The sequence below is a fragment of the Lepisma saccharinum genome, chromosome 9 (assembly GCF_977018435.1).
Source record: "Lepisma saccharinum chromosome 9, izLepSacc3.1, whole genome shotgun sequence".
In the NCBI taxonomy this organism is placed as follows: Eukaryota; Metazoa; Arthropoda; class Insecta; order Zygentoma; family Lepismatidae; genus Lepisma; species Lepisma saccharinum.
The window spans coordinates 68,359,907-68,382,972 of record NC_139237.1 but is presented as its reverse complement, the minus strand read 5'-3'; the positions used below and the strand labels follow the sequence as shown (position 1 = coordinate 68,382,972).

Sequence of the window (23,066 nt, the reverse complement as noted above, 5' to 3'; positions counted from 1 at the left end):
AGGCAACGACATTAAAGTCAATTTAGGCGACAAGGATAGTTGGAACAGGTATCCGGGTACGGTGGGACTGTGGGAACTCGTTGCCAAAAAGCAGCCGAAAGATTACACTGACGAAGATTACCAGAGTTACAAGGAAATTCTGATCATGACGGATGCCTTGTACCAGAACAACGACGCCTCGCAGAATAGGGTGAAATCAAGCAGCGGCGAGAAGTACAGGAATCTCATCAAACCGATTTGGAACCAGGTCAAAACAGGCAGCGGGGTCAAACGCTACAACACGTTACCCAAAGAATTCGTTTGGGTGGACGACGTGAGGAAGCTCGTGGACCGATTGTTGGTGATAGCCGGCGAAGAAAATGCAGGCAACCGTAATTTCTACAACGAGAAGATTGGCATCGTGGACATGATCAGCACGAAACTTTCCAACTTCATCGTGAACGACGACAAGGGCATAGGTTACCTCATCAAAATCATCAACACGCTGCCTCCGAAATTTTGGAACGTGGCCGAAGGAAAGGGACTCGTAAACGACATCATCAACAAGTTACCTTTCGAGATGCATCTACCTGGCTACCAGTACTGCGGACCGGGTACCAAACTCGAGAAAAGATTGGAGAGAGGAGACAAGGGTGTGAATCCGTTGGACGCAGCATGCAAAGATCACGACATCGCCTACAACACCACGCAGACGGATCTGAATGCACGTCACGAAGCAGACAGAAAGTTAGAGCACGCAGCTTTCGAAAGATTCGTCAGCAGAGACGCATCGTTGGGTGAACGGGTCGCCGCACTGGGTACCACCATCGCCATGAACACGAAACAAAAATTGGGGTGGGGTATATAAATAACATACAGTAAAAAAATAAACATGTCTCGTATAACTGATTTGCCGCACGAACTACTATCTAAAATATTCAAAAAGGTAGTTAACGGAGATGTTAATAAACTTCTAATCATGGCAAGAACAACGCCGGAATTTCGCATCCCTTGTGAAATGGTTCTCAAGGACCATCTTCGGGAGATCAGCGGCCTGAGGTGCAGTGATCTCAACATTCTGCTTTCGGCTGCAGGGGAGAAATTAAACGAGAGGTCGGAGGAACTGCACGAGGCGATGCAGGGAAGAAGACGGTATACTGATGATTGGTACAAGTCTATGCAGGAGAAGGAAGATATCATTACGCACATCATCGCGTTTTCCGAAGCACGGACTTTCTTCCTCTGTTAAAAAATAATAATATATACGCATCAAAAAAACTTGATATATAAATAACGCACATCGTGAAAAATATAATCTTCGGTATATATAAATAACACACATGGTGAAAAAAAAACAATTAAATTTCCCTAACACACACACTGAAAATTTCTCTTCTTCAATATGACAACTGAAAAAATAAGTGATCTCCAAGCATTAAAACAAATGCTAAATTTGTCAGTCGAGTATGTAAAAATTCGGGAATTGGAAGTCGACAAACCTTACACGATAACTTCCGGTTCAATCGTTTCTACCCAGTATGGTCCCAAGGTACGCCTGTTGCTCAACGCACAATACAGTCTATTTTTACCAGATCGATACGCTAACATGTTATCCGACGAGAAGCTATCTATTTTAATCGAGAACAAAACTCGAATCGTGTACAAGGGGACAAAGGAACTTCTTGGCAAGAAAACAAAGCACGTAATAGAATTTGTGTAGCGACTGCGAGGCCTTGAAAATATATAAATAACATACCGTAAAAAACTACACAAGAAAAAATCTCAGAATATATATAAATAACATACTGCGAAAATAACGCATAGAGCATCAACATGAAGCCCAAGGGTGTTGTGTACCAGATACCATACTCCAATCTTAAAAATCTAGGTGCCCTCGATGGGTTACTCACCAAGAAACAACGCGAGAAGAAACGTTCTTGCTTGTCGAAAGGACATGGAATGAAGTTGCTGCTCAGCACACCTCAATTGAGACGGTTGCAACGTTCGCGGAAACAGCAAAAGATCGGAGGTTTCATATTCAGCATCCCGGCCATCCTGGCAGCATTGGGGGCCGTTGGAAGTTTGGCCGGCGGAAGTGCCGCCATCGCGAAAACCGTCATCGACTCAAAGAAGAACAAGGCGGAATTGGAAGAACAGAAACGTCACAACCTGGCCATGGAGAAGAAGGGGAAGGGCGTGATGAGAAAGTTTAAAAAAAAGAAACAGAAGCACTCACCAACCGAGATATTGAATCTCTGATCGAACCGTTACAAATCAAACACTTCAGAGGAGTTTTCATGTCCGACTCGTTACCTTCAAGCGTTAAAAGAAGAGAATGCGGAGTAGTCAACTTGGACGGTCAAGAAAATCCAGGCACGCATTGGATATGTTACCACAAAAATGATGATAAAGCATTCGTTTTCGATTCTTTCGGAGGTGTTCCACCTACAAATTTAGTTCATTATCTGAAAACAAACAAAACCTCCATATACTACAACGACGAACGCATTCAAAATTTCGGAGACGTGAACTGCGGTCATCTCTGCCTCTCCGTGCTCGCGTTTCTCTCTAAAATAAATAACCCTACGATCGAGGATTTCCAGAAAGCATTGTGGAACCTCAAACAGCATCACTAGGATGGGCGTGTTCCATCTCACGAGTGAATCTTCAATCTTGAAACTCACGCTGCACGACGACATTGTCTATCCTAAATCCGTGGCTCTGCGTGCATTCTACAGCATGTACCTCATACCTAATGTTACGCAGCACAACAACAAAATTAGCGTAGGAAGCGAACACATCGTCGTCACACCAGGCCAATACAATCTTTCTACTTTGCAAGCTCAGTTACCCAAAGGCACGTATCTTTCTCAAAATTCGGTCACGCACACAGTGGAAATCCTATCCGCGACGGAGACTGTGGACCTGGGCACCATAGGAGAACTTTTAGGTTTCGAGAACAACACAAAACTCGAAGCTGGCATTAAGCACACGGCAGTCAATATTCCTAAATTCTTGGCCATAGAGACTCTGAACGTACACTGCAACGTGGCCGAAGGCATGATCACGAAATCTTCGGACGGATTGTTAGGAAGTCACAAACAAACGGGAATCATAGCCACTTTCAAACCAAGTTCCGAGTTCATGGAACCGATCATCTACACGCCCTCTTCGCCGATCTATTTTCCAGTATGTCGCAACCGCATAGACGACATAGAGTTGGTGGTGACGAACGAGAAAGGAGACGTGGTGGATTTCGCAGGTGCCACTACGACGGCCATCGTGGAGATCAACGTATAATAAATAACACACATAGTGAAATGGAGCAAATCGAAAGTTACGAATTGCAATCTTTCCCTCCCAACCGTCGCACGTTCGCCAATCTGAACGAAGCGAACAGGGAGATCGAATACGACGTTGACGTAGGCGATGGGTTTATTCATCCTCACAGAGCAGACCTCTACCTTCAATTCGACGTGGTGAAGAAAGAAAGCGAAGACGCGTTTCCCGCAGCAGCAAACTTGATACTCGTGGACAACTTCGTGCCTCACCTGTTCTCGCAGGTGGAGGTGAGGAAACATAACACCGTCATCGACAGAATAGATTATCCAGGCATCACGTCGACGGCAGTGGGAACGTTAAAATTATCCAAAACGGACGCAGCGTACTACCAGGCGGGAGGATTCGAAGCGGGGACCAAAATATCGACGAAAAGTCACACGGTGCTCTTTCCCATGCGTCTGCTGCCTGGTTTCTTCTCGGACTACAAGGAGATCATGTGGAAGGGAGGACTGAGAGTCACGTTTCGAAGAGCAGCCAACGACAACGATGCACTGATGCGATACGCTACTTTGGGTCCGGACGGCACCACGCCGATAGCCAACACTCTACCCGAAGCAGCCAAGTGCGTCATTCGGAGCATGGAATTGAGAATGCCGGTGGTGGAATACGAAACAAACTACGCCCTCAAGTACAAAGCGGAGATCTTGAAAAGTCCGCAGGTGCCGATTCACTTTCACGGTTACCAGTGCGTGCAGAAGGTAGCATCGGGAAGTCACATGGAATTCGACGTGACGACGCAGTTCAACAACATACAGTTCGACATGCCAGATTTCGTCGTAGTGCTCTTTCAGACCGGGAGGGACAAAAATCAGGAGAAAGATTCCAGCAAATTCGACGACTGCAAGATCAAGAATGTTTATCTCAAAAATGGACGCAACGAAGTGTTCCCGCGCGAGAATTACAACCTCGACGTGACCAAAAACGATTACCTCAAACTTTACGAAGCGTTTTCGGCTTACAAGCGCGTGACCGAGGGAAGTGTGGACATGTACTACACGCCCAGCGAGTTCAAAGCCCGGAGACCCATGACCGTCATCAACACATCTAAGAGAAAGCAGGTTGTGGTCAACGATCGAACCAACATCAAGGTCGTCTGCGAGTTCCACGATGCCTTGCCCGAGGATACCCTATGCAGTGTCATCCTGATTGCAGAGAAGTCCTTCGCCTACGACGTGAAGAATGAGAGGGTCACAGAGCAGTTTTAACAAGTTTTTAACATCTATTTTCTTGCACAATAAGAAATTTTCTGCACTAGCACAATCAGTTACAATGGCACAATACGAATTTCACTAGTTCAGATTAGTTACAATGTCTTTTTGCACTATAGCACGAGACAATCAGAAAATTTGCACAAAAAAAATTTGTTGTTTTTTTTTTACACATGAAAATTAACAATAAAATTTCTTTTTTATCATTTCAGATGCTGTCGAAACGTCAAAAACACATACACACACACTAGAAAAAGCATGCAACTTTATTTGTAACACGCACACATACATTCTCCATCTTCATCAAGAAAATATTATAATAAACATAATTATTTTTATCTATATCTCACAATAAAACTCTATATCCAAAAATATCACAACATCAAATAACACTAAAGTCGTTAGTACACGTTGCATGCATTACGGAGGTCCTCTGTAGGGTTTCATGGAAGTTTGGGGGAAAAAAAAAACACGTGAAACTCTACAGAGGTGCGGTAATCTATAACCGCAGCCATTAGAAAACTTTTACATTTTTGGTTGGGCACCACGCACCCTGGCGGGTTAGGGGCCAGGTATTCTAAAAAACAACAATTATTATTTTGTTTGTTTGTTTGCGTTACAATACGGAAAATAATAAGAGGCATACGCGCGCGCGTGTGTGTGTGTGTGTGTGTGTGTGTGTGTGTGTGTGTGTGTGTGTGTGTGTGTGTGTGTGTGTGTGTGTGTGTGTGTGTGTGTGTGTGTGTGTGTGTGTGTGTGTGTGTGTGTGTGTGTGTGTGTGTGTGTGTGTGTGTGTGTGTGTGTGTGTGTGTGTGTGTGTGTGTGTGTGTGGTACATCGTTCCCTCCCCGAGAGAAGAGGTTTACGAAGATCACGATATATATAAACATTTGGCCCCGTTGATTCCAGCACTCCAACTTCATCTCTCTAAAATGTTGACGACAATATTCTAAAGGTAGAGAGAATGAGAGAATGAGAGATTGAGAGATTGAGAGAATAAGAGGATGAGAGAAGAGGTTTACGAAGATCACGATATATATAAACATTTGGCCCCGTTGATTCCAGCACTCCAACTTCATCTCTCTAAAATGTTGACGACAATATTCTAAAGGTAGAGAGAATGAGAGAATGAGAGATTGAGAGATTGAGAGAATAAGAGGATGAGAGAATAAGAGGATAAGAGAAGAGGTTTACGTAGGTCACAATATATAAACATTTGGTCCCAAACTTGGAAAATTACGATAAAGTGCACTCATCTTTCAAAAAATAAGAGAATGAGAGAATGAGAGAATGAGAGGAGAGGTTTACGTAGGTCACGATATATAAACATTTGGTCCCAGACTTGGAAAATTACGATAAGATGCACTCATCTTTCAAAAAATAAGAAAATAAGAGAATAAAAAAATGAGAGAATAAAAAAAAATATAAGAGGATGAGAGGAGAATAAAAAGAGAATGAGAGAACAACGAGAAAGATGAGAAAGATGAGGAGGATGAGAGAACGAGAGCTCATCTTTCACTCATCACTGCCTTTTTGCCCCCGTGAAACGTCGTCAGCGCAATAAATGAGGCGCGGAACGGGGAGAGAAAGTGAGTTTTTTAACTTTTTGTGGTCGTTTGGTCAAGAAATCAAAGTTGCGGTCAGAAGTACATATTTACTCTACTCACCAGCAATAGCAATGCCACTTTTCTGAAACTTGACTAGTTTCTTCTACGTCAATGGGAAAGGAATGTGACGATGGAAATATCAATAAAATGGAGTTACACACAATCCTGAATAAAAAGCCACACACTTGTTGAGTTAAGAATCGATACATTTTAAATAAATGTAACCTATTGGCAACACGAGTTGAAATTGTTGTTGAACCTCTTGACGGTGACATGAGTATTCCTTCAAAGGAGATCAATCCCCTATTCAAGTTTCGATGGGTTCTGGGTATCTCCTTTACATCAGGCGTTCAGAGAAAGAATCAGTTCTCTATATATTCACAAAAACTTATGGCCAGTGTGGGGATCGAACCCACGACATTCGCGTTATTAGCACGACGCTCTAACCAGCTGAGCTAACCGGCCAAGCGAGTGCCTTGACATACCCGTCTTGTGCAAATAACTTCAATTAATCAACTTCCACCGTAGTTTGTTGATATGATTCCACAGTGCTCCCGAGAATATCACTGTCATATGGAGTGAATCAACATATCGGAAAACATAAGATTTAGGAACCTGGCCAGTGTGGGGATAGAACCCACGACATTCGCGTTATTAGCACGACGTTCTAACCAGCTGAGCTAACCGGCCAAGTGAGTGCCTTGACATACCCGTCTTGTGCAAATAACTTCAATCAATCAACTTCCCCCGTAGTTTGTCGATATGATTCCACAGTGCTCCCGAGAATATCACTGTCATGTGGAGTGTACCAACGATCTTTTATTTATTGACATCCCTTTATCACCATGTCATGCAAAAGTCCGGATCAGAAAAAAAAAACATTACAGAAATAATTTTACGTTTTCTTCACGGAAGTTAAAAAAATCCTGTAATTTCAGAGAGTTGTATCAAGAAGACATATCCAGGATAACGCATAAGAAACGCTCTAACGATTAACTTTCTCTTCTTAAAAATACCAGTAATATCTCCATTGTGTAACTTGGATATGATACAGAACTTCGTACCATTATTTTTACATTGAACATCCAACATATCGAAAAATATAAAATTTATGAACCTGGCCAGTGTGGGGATGGAACCCACGACATTCGCGTTATTAGCACGACCCTCTAACCAGTTGATCTAACCGGCCATTACACGAAGAGAAATTAGAAACAAAATTAACGATGTGAATTGAAGCAGTTTTTGATAATGAAGTCACTCCAAAAAATACACTGTAATACGAAATTTTCTCCAAATGATATCATCCATCGTAAAATCGTTTGTGTTGAAAAAGGGTTTCTTGAATAGTAAGCACCAGCAATAGCAATGACACTTTTCTGAAACTTGACTAGTTTCTTCTACGTCAATGGGAAAAGAATGTGACGATGGAAATATCAGTAAAATGGAGTTACACACAATCCTGAATAAAAAGCCACACACTTGTTGAGTTAAGAATCGATACATTTTAAATAAATGTAACCTATTGGCAACACGAGTTGAAATTGTTGTTGAACCTCTTGACGGTGACATGAGTATTCCTTCAAAGGAGATCAATCCCCTATTCAAGTTTCGATGGGTTCTGGGTATCTCCTTTACATCAGGCGTTCAGAGAAAGAATCAGTTCTCTATATATTCACAAAAACTTATGGCCAGTGTGGGGATCGAACCCACGACATTCGCGTTATTAGCACGACGCTCTAACAAGCTGAGCTAACCGGCCAAGCGAGTGCCTTGACATACCCGTCTTGTGCAAATAACTTCAATTAATCAACTTCCACCGTAGTTTGTTGATATGATTCCACAGTGCTCCCGAGAATATCACTGTCATATGGAGTGAATCAACATATCGGAAAACATAAGATTTAGGAACCTGGCGAGTGTGGGGATAGAACCCACGACATTCGCGTTATTAGCACGACGTTCTAACCAGCTGAGCTAACCGGCCAAGTGAGTGCCTTGACATACCCGTCTTGTGCAAATAACTTCAATCAATCAACTTCCCCCGTAGTTTGTCGATATGATTCCACAGTGCTCCCGAGAATATCACTGTCATGTGGAGTTTGCCAACGATCTTTTATTTATTGACATCCCTTTATCACCATGTCATGCAAAAGTTCGGATCAGAAAAAAAAAACATTACAGAAATAATTTTACGTTTTCTTGACGGAAGTCAAAATTTCCTGTAATTTCAGCGAGTTGTATCAAGAAGACATATCCAGGATAACGCATAAGAAACGCTCTAACGATTAACTTTCTCTTCTTAAAAATACCAGTAATATCTCCATTGTGTAACTTGGATATGATACAGAACTTCGTACCATTATTTTTACATTGCACATCCAACATATCGAAAAATATAAGATTAATGAATCTGTCCAGTGTGGGGATCGAACCCACGACATTCGCGTTATTAGCACGACGCTCTAACCAGCTGAACTAACCGGCAATTACACGAACAGAAATTAGAAACAAAATTAACGATGTGAATTGAAGCAGTTTTTGATAATGAAGTCACTCCAAAAAATACTCTGTAATACGAAATTGTCTCCAAATCGTATCATCCATCGTGAAATCGTTTGTGTTGAAAGAGGGTTTCTTGAATAGTAACCACCAGCAATAGCAATGCCACTTTTATGAAACTTGACTAATTTTCTCCACGTCAATGGGAAAAGAATGTGACGATGGAAATATCAGTAAAATGGAGTTTCACACAATCCTGGATAAAAAGCCACACACTTGTTGAGTTAAGAATCGATACATTTTAAATAAATGTAACCTATTGGCAACACGAGTTGAAATTGTTGTTCAAGCAAATTTCGAACGGATCTGGGTTTCTCCTTTACATTAGGCTTTCAGAGAAAGAATCAGTTCTCTATATATTCACAAAAACTTATGGCCAGTGTGGGGATCGAACCCACGACATTTGCGTTATTAGCACGACGCTCTAACAAGCTGAGCTAACCGGCCAAGCGAGTGCCTTGACATACCCGTCTTGTGCAAATAACTTCAATTAATCAACTTCCACCGTAGTTTGTTGATATGATTCCACAGTGCTCCCGAGAATATCACTGTCATATGGAGTGAATCAACATATCGGAAAACATAAGATTTAGGAACCTGGCCAGTGTGGGGATAGAACCCACGACATTCGCGTTATTAGCACGACGTTCTAACCAGCTGAGCTAACCGGCCAAGTGAGTGCCTTGACATACCCGTCTTGTGCAAATAACTTCAATCAATCAACTTCCCCCGTAGTTTGTCGATATGATTCCACAGTGCTCCCGAGAATATCACTGTCATGTGGAGTGTGCCAACGATCTTTTATTTATTGACATCCCTTTATCACCATGTCATGCAAAAGTCCGGATCAGAAAAAAAAACATTACAGAAATAATTTTACGTTTTCTTGACGGAAATTAAAAAAATCCTGTAATTTCAGAGAGTTGTATCAAAAACACATATCCAGGATAACGCAAAAGAAACGCTCTAACGATTAACTTTCTCTTCTTAAAAATACCAGTAATATCTCCATTGTGTAACTTGGATATGATACAGAACTTCGTACCATTATTTTTACATTGCACATTCCAAAATATCGAAAAATATAAGATTGATGAACCTGGCCAGTGTGGGGATCGAACCCACGACATTCGCGTTATTAGCACGACGCTCTAACCAGCTGAGCTAACCGGCCATTACACGAAGAGAAATTAGAAACAAAATTAACGATGTGAATTGAAGCAGTTTTTGATAATGAAGTCACTCCAAAAAATACTCTGTAATGCGAAATTTTCTCCAAATGATATCATCCATCGTAAAATCGTTTGTGTTGAAAAAGGGTTTCTTGAATAGTAAGCACCAGCAATAGCAATGCCACTTTTCTGAAACTTGACTAGTTTCTTCTACGTCAATGGGAAAGGAATGTGACGATGGAAATATCAATAAAATGGAGTTACACACAATCCTGAATAAAAAGCCACACACTTGTTGAGTTAAGAATCGATACATTTTAAATAAATGTAACCTATTGGCAACACGAGTTGAAATTGTTGTTGAACCTCTTGACGGTGACATGAGTATTCCTTCAAAGGAGATCAATCCCCTATTCAAGTTTCGATGGGTTCTGGGTATCTCCTTTACATCAGGCGTTCAGAGAAAGAATCAGTTCTCTATATATTCACAAAAACTTATGGCCAGTGTGGGGATCGAACCCACAACATTCGCGTTATTAGCACGACGCTCTAACCAGCTGAGCTAACCGGCCAAGCGAGTGCCTTGACATACCCGTCTTGTGCAAATAATTTCAATTAATCAACTTCCACCGTACTTTGTTGATATGATTCCACAGTGCTCCCGAGAATATCACTGTCATATGGAGTGAATCAACATATCGGAAAACATAAGATTTAGGAACCTGGCCAGTGTGGGGATAGAACCCACGACATTCGCGTTATTAGCACGACGTTCTAACCAGCTGAGCTAACCGGCCAAGTGAGTGCCTTGACATACCCGTCTTGTGCAAATAACTTCAATCAATCAACTTCCCCCGTAGTTTGTCGATATGATTCCACAGTGCTCCCGAGAATATCCCTGTCATGTGGAGTGTACCAACGATCTTTTATTTATTGACATCCCTTTATCACCATGTCATGCAAAAGTCCGGATCAGAAAAAAAAAACATTACAGAAATAATTTTACGTTTTCTTGACGGAAGTTAAAAAATCCTGTAATTTCAGAGAGTTGTATCAAGAAGACATATCCAGGATAACGCATAAGAAACGCTCTAACGATTAACTTTCTCTTCTTAAAAATACCAGTAATATCTCCATTGTGTAACTTGGATATGATACAGAACTTCGTACCATTATTTTTACATTGAACATCCAACATATCGAAAAATATAAAATTTATGAACCTGGCCAGTGTGGGGATCGAACCCACGACATTCGCGTTATTAGCACGACGCTCTAACCAGTTGATCTAACCGGCCATTACACGAAGAGAAATTAGAAACAAAATTAACGATGTGAATTGAAGCAGTTTTTGATAATGAAGTCACTCCAAAAAATACTCTGTAATACGAAATTTTCTCCAAATGATATCATCCATCGTAAAATCGTTTGTGTTGAAAAAGGGTTTCTTGAATAGTAAGCACCAGCAATAGCAATGCCACTTTTCTGAAACTTGACTAGTTTCTTCTACGTCAATGGGAAAAGAATGTGACGATGGAAATATCAGTAAAATGGAGTTACACACAATCCTGAATAAAAAGCCACACACTTGTTGAGTTAAGAATCGATACATTTTAAATAAATGTAACCTATTGGCAACACGAGTTGAAATTGTTGTTGAACCTCTTGACGGTGACATGAGTATTCCTTCAAAGGAGATCAATCCCCTATTCAAGTTTCGATGGGTTCTGGGTATCTCCTTTACATCAGGCGTTCAGAGAAAGAATCAGTTCTCTATATATACACAAAAACTTATGGCCAGTGTGGGGATCGAACCCACGACATTCGCGTTATTAGCACGACTCTCTAACCAGCTGAGCTAACCGGCCAAGTGAGTGCCTTGACATACCCGTCTTGTGCAAATAAATTCAATCAATCAACTTAACCCGTAGTTTGTCGATATGATTCCACAGTGCTCCCGAGAATATCACTGTCATGTGGAGTGTACCAACGATCTTTTATTTATTGACATCCCTTTATCACCATGTCATGCAAAAGTCCGGATCAGAAAAAAAAAACATTACAGAAATAATTTTACGTTTTCTTGACGGAAGTTAAAAAAATCCTGTAATTTCAGAGAGTTGTATCAAGAAGACATATCCAGGATAACGCATAAGAAACGCTCTAACGATTAACTTTCTCTTCTTAAAAATACCAGTAATATCTCCATTGTGTAACTTGGATATGATACAGAACTTCGTACCATTATTTTTACATTGAACATCCAACATATCGAAAAATATAAAATTTATGAACCTGGCCAGTGTGGGGATCGAACCCACGACATTCGCGTTATTAGCACGACGCTCTAACCAGTTGATCTAACCGGCCATTACACGAAGAGAAATTAGAAACAAAATTAACGATGTGAATTGAAGCAGTTTTTGATAATGAAGTCACTCCAAAAAATACTCTGTAATACGAAATTTTCTCCAAATGATATCATCCATCGTAAAATCGTTTGTGTTGAAAAAGGGTTTCTTGAATAGTAAGCACCAGCAATAGCAATGCCACTTTTCTGAAACTTGACTAGTTTCTTCTACGTCAATGGGAAAAGAATGTGACGATGGAAATATCAGTAAAATGGAGTTACACACAATCCTGAATAAAAAGCCACACACTTGTTGAGTTAAGAATCGATACATTTTAAATAAATGTAACCTATTGGCAACACGAGTTGAAATTGTTGTTGAACCTCTTGACGGTGACATGAGTATTCCTTCAAAGGAGATCAATCCCCTATTCAAGTTTCGATGGGTTCTGGGTATCTCCTTTACATCAGGCGTTCAGAGAAAGAATCAGTTCTCTATATATACACAAAAACTTATGGCCAGTGTGGGGATCAAACCCACGACATTCGCGTTATTAGCACGACTCTCTAACCAGCTGAGCTAACCGGCCAAGTGAGTGCCTTGACATACCCGTCTTGTGCAAATAAATTCAATCAATCAACTTAACCCGTAGTTTGTCGATATGATTCCACAGTGCTCCCGAGAATATCACTGTCATGTGGAGTGTACCAACGATCTTTTATTTATTGACATCCCTTTATCACCATGTCATGCAAAAGTCCGGATCAGAAAAAAAAAACATTACAGAAATAATTTTACGTTTTCTTGACGGAAGTTAAAAAAATCCTGTAATTTCAGAGAGTTGTATCAAGAAGACATATCCAGGATAACGCATAAGAAACGCTCTAACGATTAACTTTCTCTTCTTAAAAATACCAGTAATATCTCCATTGTGTAACTTGGATATGATACAGAACTTCGTACCATTATTTTTACATTGAACATCCAACATATCGAAAAATATAAAATTTATGAACCTGGCCAGTGTGGGGATCGAACCCACGACATTCGCGTTATTAGCACGACGCTCTAACCAGTTGATCTAACCGGCCATTACACGAAGAGAAATTAGAAACAAAATTAACGATGTGAATTGAAGGAGTTTTTGATAATGAAGTCACTCCAAAAAATACTCTGTAATACGAAATTTTCTCCAAATGATATCATCCATCGTAAAATCGTTTGTGTTGAAAAAGGGTTTCTTGAATAGTAAGCACCAGCAATAGCAATGCCACTTTTCTGAAACTTGACTAGTTTCTTCTACGTCAATGGGAAAAGAATGTGACGATGGAAATATCAGTAAAATGGAGTTTCACACAATCCTGGATAAAAAGCCACACACTTGTTGAGTTAAGAATCGATACATTTTAAATAAATGTAACCTATTGGCAACACGAGTTGAAATTGTTGTTCAAGCAAATTTCGAACGGATCTGGGTTTCTCCTTTACATTAGGCTTTCAGAGAAAGAATCAGTTCTCTATATATTCACAAAAACTTATGGCCAGTGTGGGGATCGAACCCACGACATTTGCGTTATTAGCACGACGCTCTAACAAGCTGAGCTAACCGGCCAAGCGAGTGCCTTGACATACCCGTCTTGTGCAAATAACTTCAATTAATCAACTTCCACCGTAGTTTGTTGATATGATTCCACAGTGCTCCCGAGAATATCACTGTCATATGGAGTGAATCAACATATCGGAAAACATAAGATTTAGGAACCTGGCGAGTGTGGGGATAAAACCCACGACATTCGCGTTATTAGCACGACGTTCTAACCAGCTGAGCTAACCGGCCAAGTGAGTGCCTTGACATACCCGTCTTGTGCAAATAACTTCAATCAATCAACTTCCCCCGTAGTTTGTCGATATGATTCCACAGTGCTCCCGAGAATATCACTGTCATGTGGAGTGTGCCAACGATCTTTTATTTATTGACATCCCTTTATCACCATGTCATGCAAAAGTCCGGATCAGAAAAAAAAAACATTACAGAAATAATTTTACGTTTTCTTGACGGAAATTAAAAAAATCCTGTAATTTCAGAGAGTTGTATCAAAAAGACATATCCAGGATAACGCATAAGAAACGCTCTAACGATTAACTTTCTCTTCTTAAAAATACCAGTAATATCTCCATTGTATAACTTGGATATGATACAGAACTTCGTACCATTATTTTTACATTGAACATCCAACATATCGAAAAATATAAGATTGATGAACCTGGCCAGTGTGGGGATCGAACCCACGACATTCGCGTTATTAGCACGACGCTCTAACCAGCTGAGCTAACCGGCCATTACACGAAGAGAAATTAGAAACAAAATTAACGATGTGAATGGAAGCAGTTTTTGATAATGAAGTCACTCCAAAAAATACTCTGTAATGCGAAATTTTCTCCAAATGATATCATCCATCGTAAAATCGTTTGTGTTGAAAGAGGGTTTCTTGAATAGTAACCACCAGCAATAGCAATGCCACTTTTATGAAACTTGACTAATTTTCTCCACGTCAATGGGAAAAGAATGTGACGATGGAAATATCAGTAAAATGGAGTTTCACACAATCCTGGATAAAAAGCCACACACTTGTTGAGTTAAGAATCGATACATTTTAAATAAATGTAACCTATTGGCAACACGAGTTGAAATTGTTGTTCAAGCAAATTTCGATCGGATCTGGGTTTCTCCTTTACATTAGGCTTTCAGAGAAAGAATCAGTTCTCTATATATTCACAAAAACTTATGGCCAGTGTGGGGATCGAACCCACGACATTCGCGTTATTAGCACGACGCTCTAACAAGCTGAGCTAACCGGCCAAGCGAGTGCCTTGACATACCCGTCTTGTGCAAATAACTTCAATTAATCAACTTCCACCGTAGTTTGTTGATATGATTCCACAGTGCTCCCGAGAATATCACTGTCATATGGAGTGAATCAACATATCGGAAAACATAAGATTTAGGAACCTGGCGAGTGTGGGGATAGAACCCACGACATTCGCGTTATTAGCACGACGTTCTAACCAGCTGAGCTAACCGGCCAAGTGAGTGCCTTGACATACCCGTCTTGTGCAAATAACTTCAATCAATCAACTTCCCCCGTAGTTTCTCGATATGATTCCACAGTGCTCCCGAGAATATCACTGTCATGTGGAGTTTGCCAACGATCTTTTATTTATTGACATCCCTTTATCACCATGTCATGCAAAAGTCCGGATCAGAAAAAAAAAACATTACAGAAATAATTTTACGTTTTCTTGACGGAAGTCAAAATTTCCTGCAATTTCAGCGAGTTGTATCAAGAAGACATATCCAGGATAACGCATAAGAAACGCTCTAACGATTAACTTTCTCTTCTTAAAAATACCAGTAATATCTCCATTGTGTAACTTGGATATGATACAGAACTTCGTACCATTATTTTTACATTGCACATCCAACATATCGAAAAATATAAGATTAATGAATCTGTCCAGTGTGGGGATCGAACCCACGACATTCGCGTTATTAGCACGACGCTCTAACCAGCTGAACTAACCGGCAATTACACGAACAGAAATTAGAAACAAAATTAACGATGTGAATTGAAGCAGTTTTTGATAATGAAGTCACTCCAAAAAATACTCTGTAATACGAAATTGTCTCCAAATCGTATCATGCATCGTGAAATCGTTTGTGTTGAAAGAGGGTTTCTTGAATAGTAACCACCAGCAATAGCAATGCCACTTTTATGAAACTTGACTAATTTTCTCCACGTCAATGGGAAAAGAATGTGACGATGGAAATATCAGTAAAATGGAGTTTCACACAATCCTGGATAAAAAGCCACACACTTGTTGAGTTAAGAATCGATACATTTTAAATAAATGTAACCTATTGGCAACACGAGTTGAAATTGTTGTTCAAGCAAATTTCGAACGGATCTGGGTTTCTCCTTTACATTAGGCTTTCAGAGAAAGAATCAGTTCTCTATATATTCACAAAAACTTATGGCCAGTGTGGGGATCGAACCCACGACATTTGCGTTATTAGCACGACGCTCTAACAAGCTGAGCTAACCGGCCAAGCGAGTGCCTTGACATACCCGTCTTGTGCAAATAACTTCAATTAATCAACTTCCACCGTAGTTTGTTGATATGATTCCACAGTGCTCCCGAGAATATCACTGTCATATGGAGTGAATCAACATATCGGAAAACTTAAGATTTAGGAACCTGGCCAGTGTGGGGATAGAACCCACGACATTCGCGTTATTAGCACGACGTTCTAACCAGCTGAGCTAACCGGCCAAGTGAGTGCCTTGACATACCCGTCTTGTGCAAATAACTTCAATCAATCAACTTCCCCCGTAGTTTGTCGATATGATTCCACAGTGCTCCCGAGAATATCACTGTCATGTGGAGTGTGCCAACGATCTTTTATTTATTGACATCCCTTTATCACCATGTCATGCAAAAGTCCGGATCAGAAAAAAAAAACATTACAGAAATAATTTTACGTTTTCTTGACGGAAATTAAAAAAATCCTGTAATTTCAGAGAGTTGTATCAAAAAGACATATCCAGGATAACGCATAAGAAACGCTCTAACGATTAACTTTCTCTTCTTAAAAATACCAGTAATATCTCCATTGTGTAACTTGGATATGATACAGAACTTCGTACCATTATTTTTACATTGAACATCCAACATATCGAAAAATATAAGATTGATGAACCTGGCTAGTGTGGGGATCGAACCCACGACATTCGCGTTATTAGCACGACGCTCTAACCAGCTGAGCTAACCGGCCATTACACGAAGAGAAATTAGAAACAAAATTAACGATGTGAATGGAAGCAGTTTTTGATAATGAAGTCACTCCAAAAAATACTCTGTAATGCGAAATTTTCTCCAAATGATATCATCCATCGTAAAATCGTTTGTGTTGAAAGAGGGTTTCTTGAATAGTAACCACCAGCAATAGCAATGCCACTTTTATGAAACTTGACTAATTTTCTCCACGTCAATGGGAAAAGAATGTGACGATGGAAATATCAGTAAAATGGAGTTTCACACAATCCTGGATAAAAAGACACACACTTGTTGAGTTAAGAATCGATACATTTTAAATAAATGTAACCTATTGGCAACACGAGTTGAAATTGTTGTTCAAGCAAATTTCGATCGGATCTGGGTTTCTCCTTTACATTAGGCTTTCAGAGAAAGAATCAGTTCTCAATATATTCACAAAAACTTATGGCCAGTGTGGGGATCGAACCCACGACATTCGCGTTATTAGCACGACGCTCTAACAAGCTGAGCTAACCGGCCAAGCGAGTGCCTTGACATACCCGTCTTGTGCAAATAACTTCAATTAATCAACTTCCACCGTATTTTGTTGATATGATTCCACAGTGGTCCCGAGAATATCACTGTCATATGGAGTGAATCAACATATCGGAAAACATAAGATTTAGGAACCTGGCGAGTGTGGGGATAGAACCCACGACATTCGCGTTATTAGCACGACGTTCTAACCAGCTGAGCTAACCGGCCAAGTGAGTGCCTTGACATACCCGTCTTGTGCAAATAACTTCAATCAATCAACTTCCCCCGTAGTTTGTCGATATGATTCCACAGTGCTCCCGAGAATATCACTGTCATGTGGAGTTTGCCAACGATCTTTTATTTATTGACATCCCTTTATCACCATGTCATGCAAAAGTCCGGATCAGAAAAAAAAAACATTACAGAAATAATTTTACGTTTTCTTGACGGAAATTAAAAAAATCCTGTAATTTCAGAGAGTTGTATCAAAAAGACATATCCAGGATAACGCATAAGAAACGCTCTAACGATTAACTTTCTCTTCTTAAAAATACCAGTAATATCTCCATTGTGTAACTTGGATATGATACAGAACTTCGTACCATTATTTTTACATTGAACATCCAACATATCGAAAAATATAAGATTGATGAACCTGGCCAGTGTGGGGATCGAACCCACGACATTCGCGTTATTAGCACGACGCTCTAACCAGCTGAGCTAACCGGCCATTACACGAAGAGAAATTAGAAACAAAATTAACGATGTGAATTGAAGCAGTTTTTGATAATGAAGTCACTCCAAAAAATACTCTGTAATGCGAAATTTTCTCCAAATGATATCATCCATCGTAAAATCGTTTGTGTTGAAAAAGGGTTTCTTGAATAGTAAGCACCAGCAATAGCAATGCCACTTTTCTGAAACTTGACTAGTTTCTTCTACGTCAATGGGAAAGGAATGTGACGATGGAAATATCAGTAAAATGGAGTTACACACAATCCTGAATGAAAAGCCACACACTTGTTGAGTTAAGAATCAATACATTTTAAATAAATGTAACCTATTGGCAACACGAGTTGAAATTGTTGTTGAACCTCTTTGACGGTGACATGAGTATTCCTTCAAAGGAGATCAATCCCCTATTCAAGTTTCGATGGGTTCTGGGTATCTCCTTTACATCAGGCGTTCAGAGAAAGAATCAGTTCTCTATATATTCACAAAAACTTATGGCCAATGTGGGGATCGAACCCACGACATTCGCGTTATTAGCACGACGCTCTAACCAGCTGAGCTAACCGGCCAAGTGAGTACCTTGACATACCCGTCTCCATTGTGTAACTTGGATATGATACAGAACTACGTACCATTATTTTTACATTGAACATCCAACATATCGAAAAATATAAGATTTATGAACCTGGCCTGTGTGGGGATCGAACCCACGACATTCGCGTTATTAGCACGACGATCTAACCAGCTGAGCTAACAGGCCAAGTGAGTGCCTTGACATACCCGTCTAGTGCAAATAACTTCAATCAATCAACTTCTCCCGTAGCTTGTTGATATGATTCCACAGTGCTCCCGAGAATATCACTGTCATATGGAGTGAATCAACATAACGGAAAACATAAGATTTAGGAACCTGGCCAGTGTGGGGATAGAACCCACGACATTCGCGTTATTAGCACGACGTTCTAACCAGCTTTTTTTTTTTTTCTTTCTTTTTAAATAAAGGAAATAACCCCTACACGGAGGTATCCCCCACCATTCACTCTTTATCTCACTTTCACACTTTTCAATTCTTACATTTTTCGTTGTTTCTTATCAACTGGACGAACTCAAATACCCATGCCTTACCCGGGACTCGAACCCAGAACCCCTGGCGTTGTAGCGCGCTCTGCTAACCACTCCGCCACGGAGGTCGACAACCAGCTGAGCTAACCGGCCAAGTGAGTGCGTTGACATACCCGTCTTGTGCAAATAACTTCAATCAATCAACTTCCCCCGTAGTTTGTCGATATGATTCCACAGTGCTCCCGAGAATATCACTGTCATGTGGAGTGTACCAACGATCTTTTATTTATTGACATCCCTTTATCACCATGTCATGCAAAAGTCCGGATCAGAAAAAAAAACATTACAGAAATAATTTTACGTTTTCTTGACGGAAGTTAAAAAAATCCTGTAATTTCAGAGAGTTGTATCAAGAAGACATATCCAGGATAACGCATAAGAAACGCTCTAACGATTAACTTTCTCTTCTTAAAAATACCAGTAATATCTCCATTGTGTAACTTGGATATGATACAGAACTTCGTACCATTATTTTTACATTGAACATCCAACATATCGAAAAATATAAGATTGATGAACCTGGCCAGTGTGGGGATCGAACCCACGACATTCGCGTTATTAGCACGACGCTCTAACCAGCTGAGCTAACCGGCCATTACACGAAGAGAAATTAGAAATAAAATTAACGATGTGAATTGAAGCAGTTTTTGATAATGAAGTCACTCCAAAAAATACTCTGTAATACGAAATTTTCTCCAAATGATATCATCCATCGTAAAATCGTTTGTGTTGAAAAAGGGTTTCTTGAATAGTAAGCACCAGCAATAGCAATGCCACTTTTATGAAACTTGACTAGTTTCTTCTACGTCAATGGGAAAAGAATGTGACGATGGAAATATCAGTAAAATGGAGTTACACACAATCCTGAATAAAAAGCCACACACTTGTTGAGTTAAGAATCGATACATTTTAAATAAATGTAACCTATTGGCAACACGAGTTGAAATTGTTGTTGAACCTCTTGACGGTGACATTAGTATTCCTTCAAAGGAGATCAATCCCCTATTCAAGTTTCGATGGGTTCTGGGTATCTCCTTTACATCAGGCGTTCAGAGAAAGAATCAGTTCTCTATATATTCACAAAAACTTATGGCCAGTGTGGGGATCGAACCCACGACATTCGCGTTATTAGCACGACGCTCTAACCAGCTGAGCTAACCGGCCAAGTGAGTGCCTTGACATACCCGTCTTGTGCAAATAACTTCAATCAATCAACTTCCCCCGTAGTTTGTCGATATGATTCCACAGTGCTCCCGAGAATATCACTGTCATGTGGAGTGTACCAACGATCTTTTATTTATTGACATCCCTTTATCACCATGTCATGCAAAAGTCCGGATCAGAAAAAAAAACATTACAGAAATAATTTTACGTTTTCTTGACGGAAGTCAAAATTTCCTGTAATTTCAGCGAGTTGTATCAAGAAGACATATCCAGGATAACGCATAAGAAACGCTCTAACGATTAACTTTCTCTTCTTAAAAATACCAGTAATATCTCCATTGTGTAACTTGGATATGATACAGAACTTCGTACCATTATTTTTACATTGCACATCCAACATATCTAAAAATATAAGATTTATGAATCTGGCCAGTGTGGGGATCGAACCCACGACATTCGCGTTATTAGCACGACGCTCTAACCAGCTGAACTAATTTGCCATTACACGAACAGAAATTAGCAAGAAAATTAACGATGTGAATTCAAGCAGTTTTTGATAATGAAGTCACTCCAAAAAATACTCTGTAATACGAAATTGTCTCCAAATGATATCATCCATCGTAAAATCGTTTGTGTTGCAAGAGGGTTTCTTGAATAGTAAGCACCAGCAATAGCAATGCCACTTTTCTGAAACTTGACTAGTTTTTTCCAAGTCAATGGGAAAAGAATGTGAGGATGTAATTATCAGTAAAATGGAGTTACACACAATCCTGAATAAAAAGTCATACACTTGTTGAGTTAAGAATCGATACATTTTAAATAAATGTAACCTATTGGAAACACGAGTTGAAATTGTTGTTGAACCTCTTGACGGTGGCGTGAGTATACCTTCAAAGGGGATCAATCCCCTATTCAAGTTTCGATCGGATCTGGGTTTCTCCTTTACATCATGCTTTCAGAGAAAGAATCAGTTCTCTATATATTCACAAAAACTTATGGCCAGTGTGGGAATCGAACCCACGACATTCGCGTTATTAGCACGACGCTCTAACCAGCTGAGCTAACCGGCCAAGTGAATGCCTTGACATACCCGTCTTTTGCAAATAACTTCAATCAATCAACTTCCCCCGTAGTTTGTCGATATGATTCCACAGTGCTCCCGAGAATATCACTGTCATATGGAGTGAATCAACATATCGGAAAACATAAGATTTAGGAACCTGGCCAGTGTGGGGATAGAACCAACGACATTCGCGATATTAGCACGACGCTCTAACCTGCTGAGCTAACCGGCCAAGTGAGTGCCTTGACATACCCGTCTTGTGCAAATAACTTCAATCAATCAACTTCCCCCGTAGTTTGTCGATATGATTCCACAGTGCTCCAGAGAATATCATTGTCATGTGGAGTGTACCAACGATCTTTTATTTATTGACATCCCTTTATCACCATGTCATGCAAAATTCCGGATCAGAAAGACAAAAACATTACAGAAATAATTTTACGTTTTCTTGACGGAAGTCAAAATATCCTGTAATTTCAGAGAGTTGTATCAAGAAGACATATTCAGGATAACGCATAAGAAACGCTCTAACGATTAACTTTCTCTTCTTAAAAATACCAGTAATATCTCCATTGTGTAACTTGGATATGATACAGAACTTCGTACCATTATTTTTACATTGAACATCGAACATATCGAAAAATATAAGATTTATGAACCTGGCCAGTGTGGGGATGGAACCCATGACATTCGCGTTATTAGCACGACGCTCTAACCAGCTGAGCTAACCGGCCATTACACGAAGAGAAATTAGAGAACAAATAAGCGATGTGAATTGAGACAGTTCTTGGCCATGAAGTCACTCCAAAGAATACTCTGTAATGCGAAATTGTCTCCAAATGGTATCATCCATCGTAGAATCGTTTGTCTTGAAAGAGGGTTTCTTGAATAGTAAGCACCAGCAATAGAAATTTCACTTTTCTGTAACATGACTAATTTTTTCCACGCCATCTAATTGTTTCTCATAAACACATGCACATTCTCCTAGCACCTTGATGGATCAACATTAATAGACTCTAAAATTCACTAAATCCATTCAACACACCGAATTTTAAATTCTTAAAAATTTACCTATCTTCAGAAATTGATGATAAATGTTTTTAGAGGGAAAGAATGTGACGATGGAAATAACAGTAAAATGGAGTCACACACAATCCTGATTAGAAAGTCACACACTTGTGTTAAGAATCGATACATTTTTAATTTACATCAATGACCTTCCACAAATCTGTAAAGATGCAAACACAACTCTCTTTGCTGATGATACAACTGTTCTTATAGCAGGAACAAACACAGAACGGTTAAAACACAACGTAAAGAATACAATCACGCACATCTCGGAGTGGATAGAAAAAAATGGTCTTGTGGTAAACACTAAAGAAACAAATGCAATTAGATTTCAAATCAACAGCT

General features: G+C 39.9%; 34 non-coding genes across 34 annotated transcripts; all 34 read right to left on the bottom strand.

Annotated features, from left to right (window-relative positions):
- Positions 1-6,526: 6,526 nt before the first annotated feature.
- Positions 6,527-6,600, bottom strand: TRNAI-AAU (transfer RNA isoleucine (anticodon AAU)). The gene has a single exon. It is a non-coding gene; the product is annotated as a tRNA-Ile (tRNA).
- Positions 6,601-6,751: 151 nt separating this feature from the next.
- TRNAI-AAU (transfer RNA isoleucine (anticodon AAU)) lies at positions 6,752-6,825 on the bottom strand. Its single transcript has one exon. It is a non-coding gene; the product is annotated as a tRNA-Ile (tRNA).
- Positions 6,826-7,823: 998 nt separating this feature from the next.
- TRNAI-AAU (transfer RNA isoleucine (anticodon AAU)) lies at positions 7,824-7,897 on the bottom strand. Its single transcript has one exon. It is a non-coding gene; the product is annotated as a tRNA-Ile (tRNA).
- Positions 7,898-8,048: 151 nt separating this feature from the next.
- TRNAI-AAU (transfer RNA isoleucine (anticodon AAU)) lies at positions 8,049-8,122 on the bottom strand. Its single transcript has one exon. It is a non-coding gene; the product is annotated as a tRNA-Ile (tRNA).
- Positions 8,123-8,548: 426 nt separating this feature from the next.
- Positions 8,549-8,623, bottom strand: TRNAI-AAU (transfer RNA isoleucine (anticodon AAU)). Its single transcript has one exon. It is a non-coding gene; the product is annotated as a tRNA-Ile (tRNA).
- Positions 8,624-9,070: 447 nt separating this feature from the next.
- On the bottom strand, positions 9,071-9,144 carry TRNAI-AAU (transfer RNA isoleucine (anticodon AAU)). The gene has a single exon. It is a non-coding gene; the product is annotated as a tRNA-Ile (tRNA).
- Positions 9,145-9,295: 151 nt separating this feature from the next.
- Positions 9,296-9,369, bottom strand: TRNAI-AAU (transfer RNA isoleucine (anticodon AAU)). Its single transcript has one exon. It is a non-coding gene; the product is annotated as a tRNA-Ile (tRNA).
- Positions 9,370-9,797: 428 nt separating this feature from the next.
- Positions 9,798-9,871, bottom strand: TRNAI-AAU (transfer RNA isoleucine (anticodon AAU)). Its single transcript has one exon. It is a non-coding gene; the product is annotated as a tRNA-Ile (tRNA).
- Positions 9,872-10,367: 496 nt separating this feature from the next.
- TRNAI-AAU (transfer RNA isoleucine (anticodon AAU)) lies at positions 10,368-10,441 on the bottom strand. Its single transcript has one exon. It is a non-coding gene; the product is annotated as a tRNA-Ile (tRNA).
- Positions 10,442-10,592: 151 nt separating this feature from the next.
- On the bottom strand, positions 10,593-10,666 carry TRNAI-AAU (transfer RNA isoleucine (anticodon AAU)). Its single transcript has one exon. It is a non-coding gene; the product is annotated as a tRNA-Ile (tRNA).
- Positions 10,667-11,093: 427 nt separating this feature from the next.
- On the bottom strand, positions 11,094-11,167 carry TRNAI-AAU (transfer RNA isoleucine (anticodon AAU)). Its single transcript has one exon. It is a non-coding gene; the product is annotated as a tRNA-Ile (tRNA).
- Positions 11,168-11,663: 496 nt separating this feature from the next.
- On the bottom strand, positions 11,664-11,737 carry TRNAI-AAU (transfer RNA isoleucine (anticodon AAU)). The gene has a single exon. It is a non-coding gene; the product is annotated as a tRNA-Ile (tRNA).
- A 428-nt stretch (positions 11,738-12,165) lies between these two features.
- Positions 12,166-12,239, bottom strand: TRNAI-AAU (transfer RNA isoleucine (anticodon AAU)). The gene has a single exon. It is a non-coding gene; the product is annotated as a tRNA-Ile (tRNA).
- Positions 12,240-12,735: 496 nt separating this feature from the next.
- On the bottom strand, positions 12,736-12,809 carry TRNAI-AAU (transfer RNA isoleucine (anticodon AAU)). Its single transcript has one exon. It is a non-coding gene; the product is annotated as a tRNA-Ile (tRNA).
- A 428-nt stretch (positions 12,810-13,237) lies between these two features.
- TRNAI-AAU (transfer RNA isoleucine (anticodon AAU)) lies at positions 13,238-13,311 on the bottom strand. The gene has a single exon. It is a non-coding gene; the product is annotated as a tRNA-Ile (tRNA).
- Positions 13,312-13,758: 447 nt separating this feature from the next.
- Positions 13,759-13,832, bottom strand: TRNAI-AAU (transfer RNA isoleucine (anticodon AAU)). Its single transcript has one exon. It is a non-coding gene; the product is annotated as a tRNA-Ile (tRNA).
- Positions 13,833-14,485: 653 nt separating this feature from the next.
- On the bottom strand, positions 14,486-14,559 carry TRNAI-AAU (transfer RNA isoleucine (anticodon AAU)). Its single transcript has one exon. It is a non-coding gene; the product is annotated as a tRNA-Ile (tRNA).
- Positions 14,560-15,006: 447 nt separating this feature from the next.
- On the bottom strand, positions 15,007-15,080 carry TRNAI-AAU (transfer RNA isoleucine (anticodon AAU)). Its single transcript has one exon. It is a non-coding gene; the product is annotated as a tRNA-Ile (tRNA).
- Positions 15,081-15,231: 151 nt separating this feature from the next.
- TRNAI-AAU (transfer RNA isoleucine (anticodon AAU)) lies at positions 15,232-15,305 on the bottom strand. Its single transcript has one exon. It is a non-coding gene; the product is annotated as a tRNA-Ile (tRNA).
- A 426-nt stretch (positions 15,306-15,731) lies between these two features.
- Positions 15,732-15,806, bottom strand: TRNAI-AAU (transfer RNA isoleucine (anticodon AAU)). The gene has a single exon. It is a non-coding gene; the product is annotated as a tRNA-Ile (tRNA).
- A 447-nt stretch (positions 15,807-16,253) lies between these two features.
- TRNAI-AAU (transfer RNA isoleucine (anticodon AAU)) lies at positions 16,254-16,327 on the bottom strand. The gene has a single exon. It is a non-coding gene; the product is annotated as a tRNA-Ile (tRNA).
- Positions 16,328-16,478: 151 nt separating this feature from the next.
- TRNAI-AAU (transfer RNA isoleucine (anticodon AAU)) lies at positions 16,479-16,552 on the bottom strand. The gene has a single exon. It is a non-coding gene; the product is annotated as a tRNA-Ile (tRNA).
- A 428-nt stretch (positions 16,553-16,980) lies between these two features.
- On the bottom strand, positions 16,981-17,054 carry TRNAI-AAU (transfer RNA isoleucine (anticodon AAU)). The gene has a single exon. It is a non-coding gene; the product is annotated as a tRNA-Ile (tRNA).
- Positions 17,055-17,501: 447 nt separating this feature from the next.
- On the bottom strand, positions 17,502-17,575 carry TRNAI-AAU (transfer RNA isoleucine (anticodon AAU)). Its single transcript has one exon. It is a non-coding gene; the product is annotated as a tRNA-Ile (tRNA).
- A 151-nt stretch (positions 17,576-17,726) lies between these two features.
- TRNAI-AAU (transfer RNA isoleucine (anticodon AAU)) lies at positions 17,727-17,800 on the bottom strand. The gene has a single exon. It is a non-coding gene; the product is annotated as a tRNA-Ile (tRNA).
- A 428-nt stretch (positions 17,801-18,228) lies between these two features.
- On the bottom strand, positions 18,229-18,302 carry TRNAI-AAU (transfer RNA isoleucine (anticodon AAU)). The gene has a single exon. It is a non-coding gene; the product is annotated as a tRNA-Ile (tRNA).
- Positions 18,303-18,799: 497 nt separating this feature from the next.
- Positions 18,800-18,873, bottom strand: TRNAI-AAU (transfer RNA isoleucine (anticodon AAU)). The gene has a single exon. It is a non-coding gene; the product is annotated as a tRNA-Ile (tRNA).
- Positions 18,874-18,990: 117 nt separating this feature from the next.
- TRNAI-AAU (transfer RNA isoleucine (anticodon AAU)) lies at positions 18,991-19,064 on the bottom strand. The gene has a single exon. It is a non-coding gene; the product is annotated as a tRNA-Ile (tRNA).
- Positions 19,065-19,946: 882 nt separating this feature from the next.
- Positions 19,947-20,020, bottom strand: TRNAI-AAU (transfer RNA isoleucine (anticodon AAU)). The gene has a single exon. It is a non-coding gene; the product is annotated as a tRNA-Ile (tRNA).
- A 496-nt stretch (positions 20,021-20,516) lies between these two features.
- Positions 20,517-20,590, bottom strand: TRNAI-AAU (transfer RNA isoleucine (anticodon AAU)). The gene has a single exon. It is a non-coding gene; the product is annotated as a tRNA-Ile (tRNA).
- A 426-nt stretch (positions 20,591-21,016) lies between these two features.
- On the bottom strand, positions 21,017-21,090 carry TRNAI-AAU (transfer RNA isoleucine (anticodon AAU)). Its single transcript has one exon. It is a non-coding gene; the product is annotated as a tRNA-Ile (tRNA).
- A 496-nt stretch (positions 21,091-21,586) lies between these two features.
- Positions 21,587-21,660, bottom strand: TRNAI-AAU (transfer RNA isoleucine (anticodon AAU)). The gene has a single exon. It is a non-coding gene; the product is annotated as a tRNA-Ile (tRNA).
- Positions 21,661-21,811: 151 nt separating this feature from the next.
- On the bottom strand, positions 21,812-21,885 carry TRNAI-AAU (transfer RNA isoleucine (anticodon AAU)). The gene has a single exon. It is a non-coding gene; the product is annotated as a tRNA-Ile (tRNA).
- A 428-nt stretch (positions 21,886-22,313) lies between these two features.
- TRNAI-AAU (transfer RNA isoleucine (anticodon AAU)) lies at positions 22,314-22,387 on the bottom strand. The gene has a single exon. It is a non-coding gene; the product is annotated as a tRNA-Ile (tRNA).
- Between the last annotated feature and the right edge of the window lie 679 nt (positions 22,388-23,066).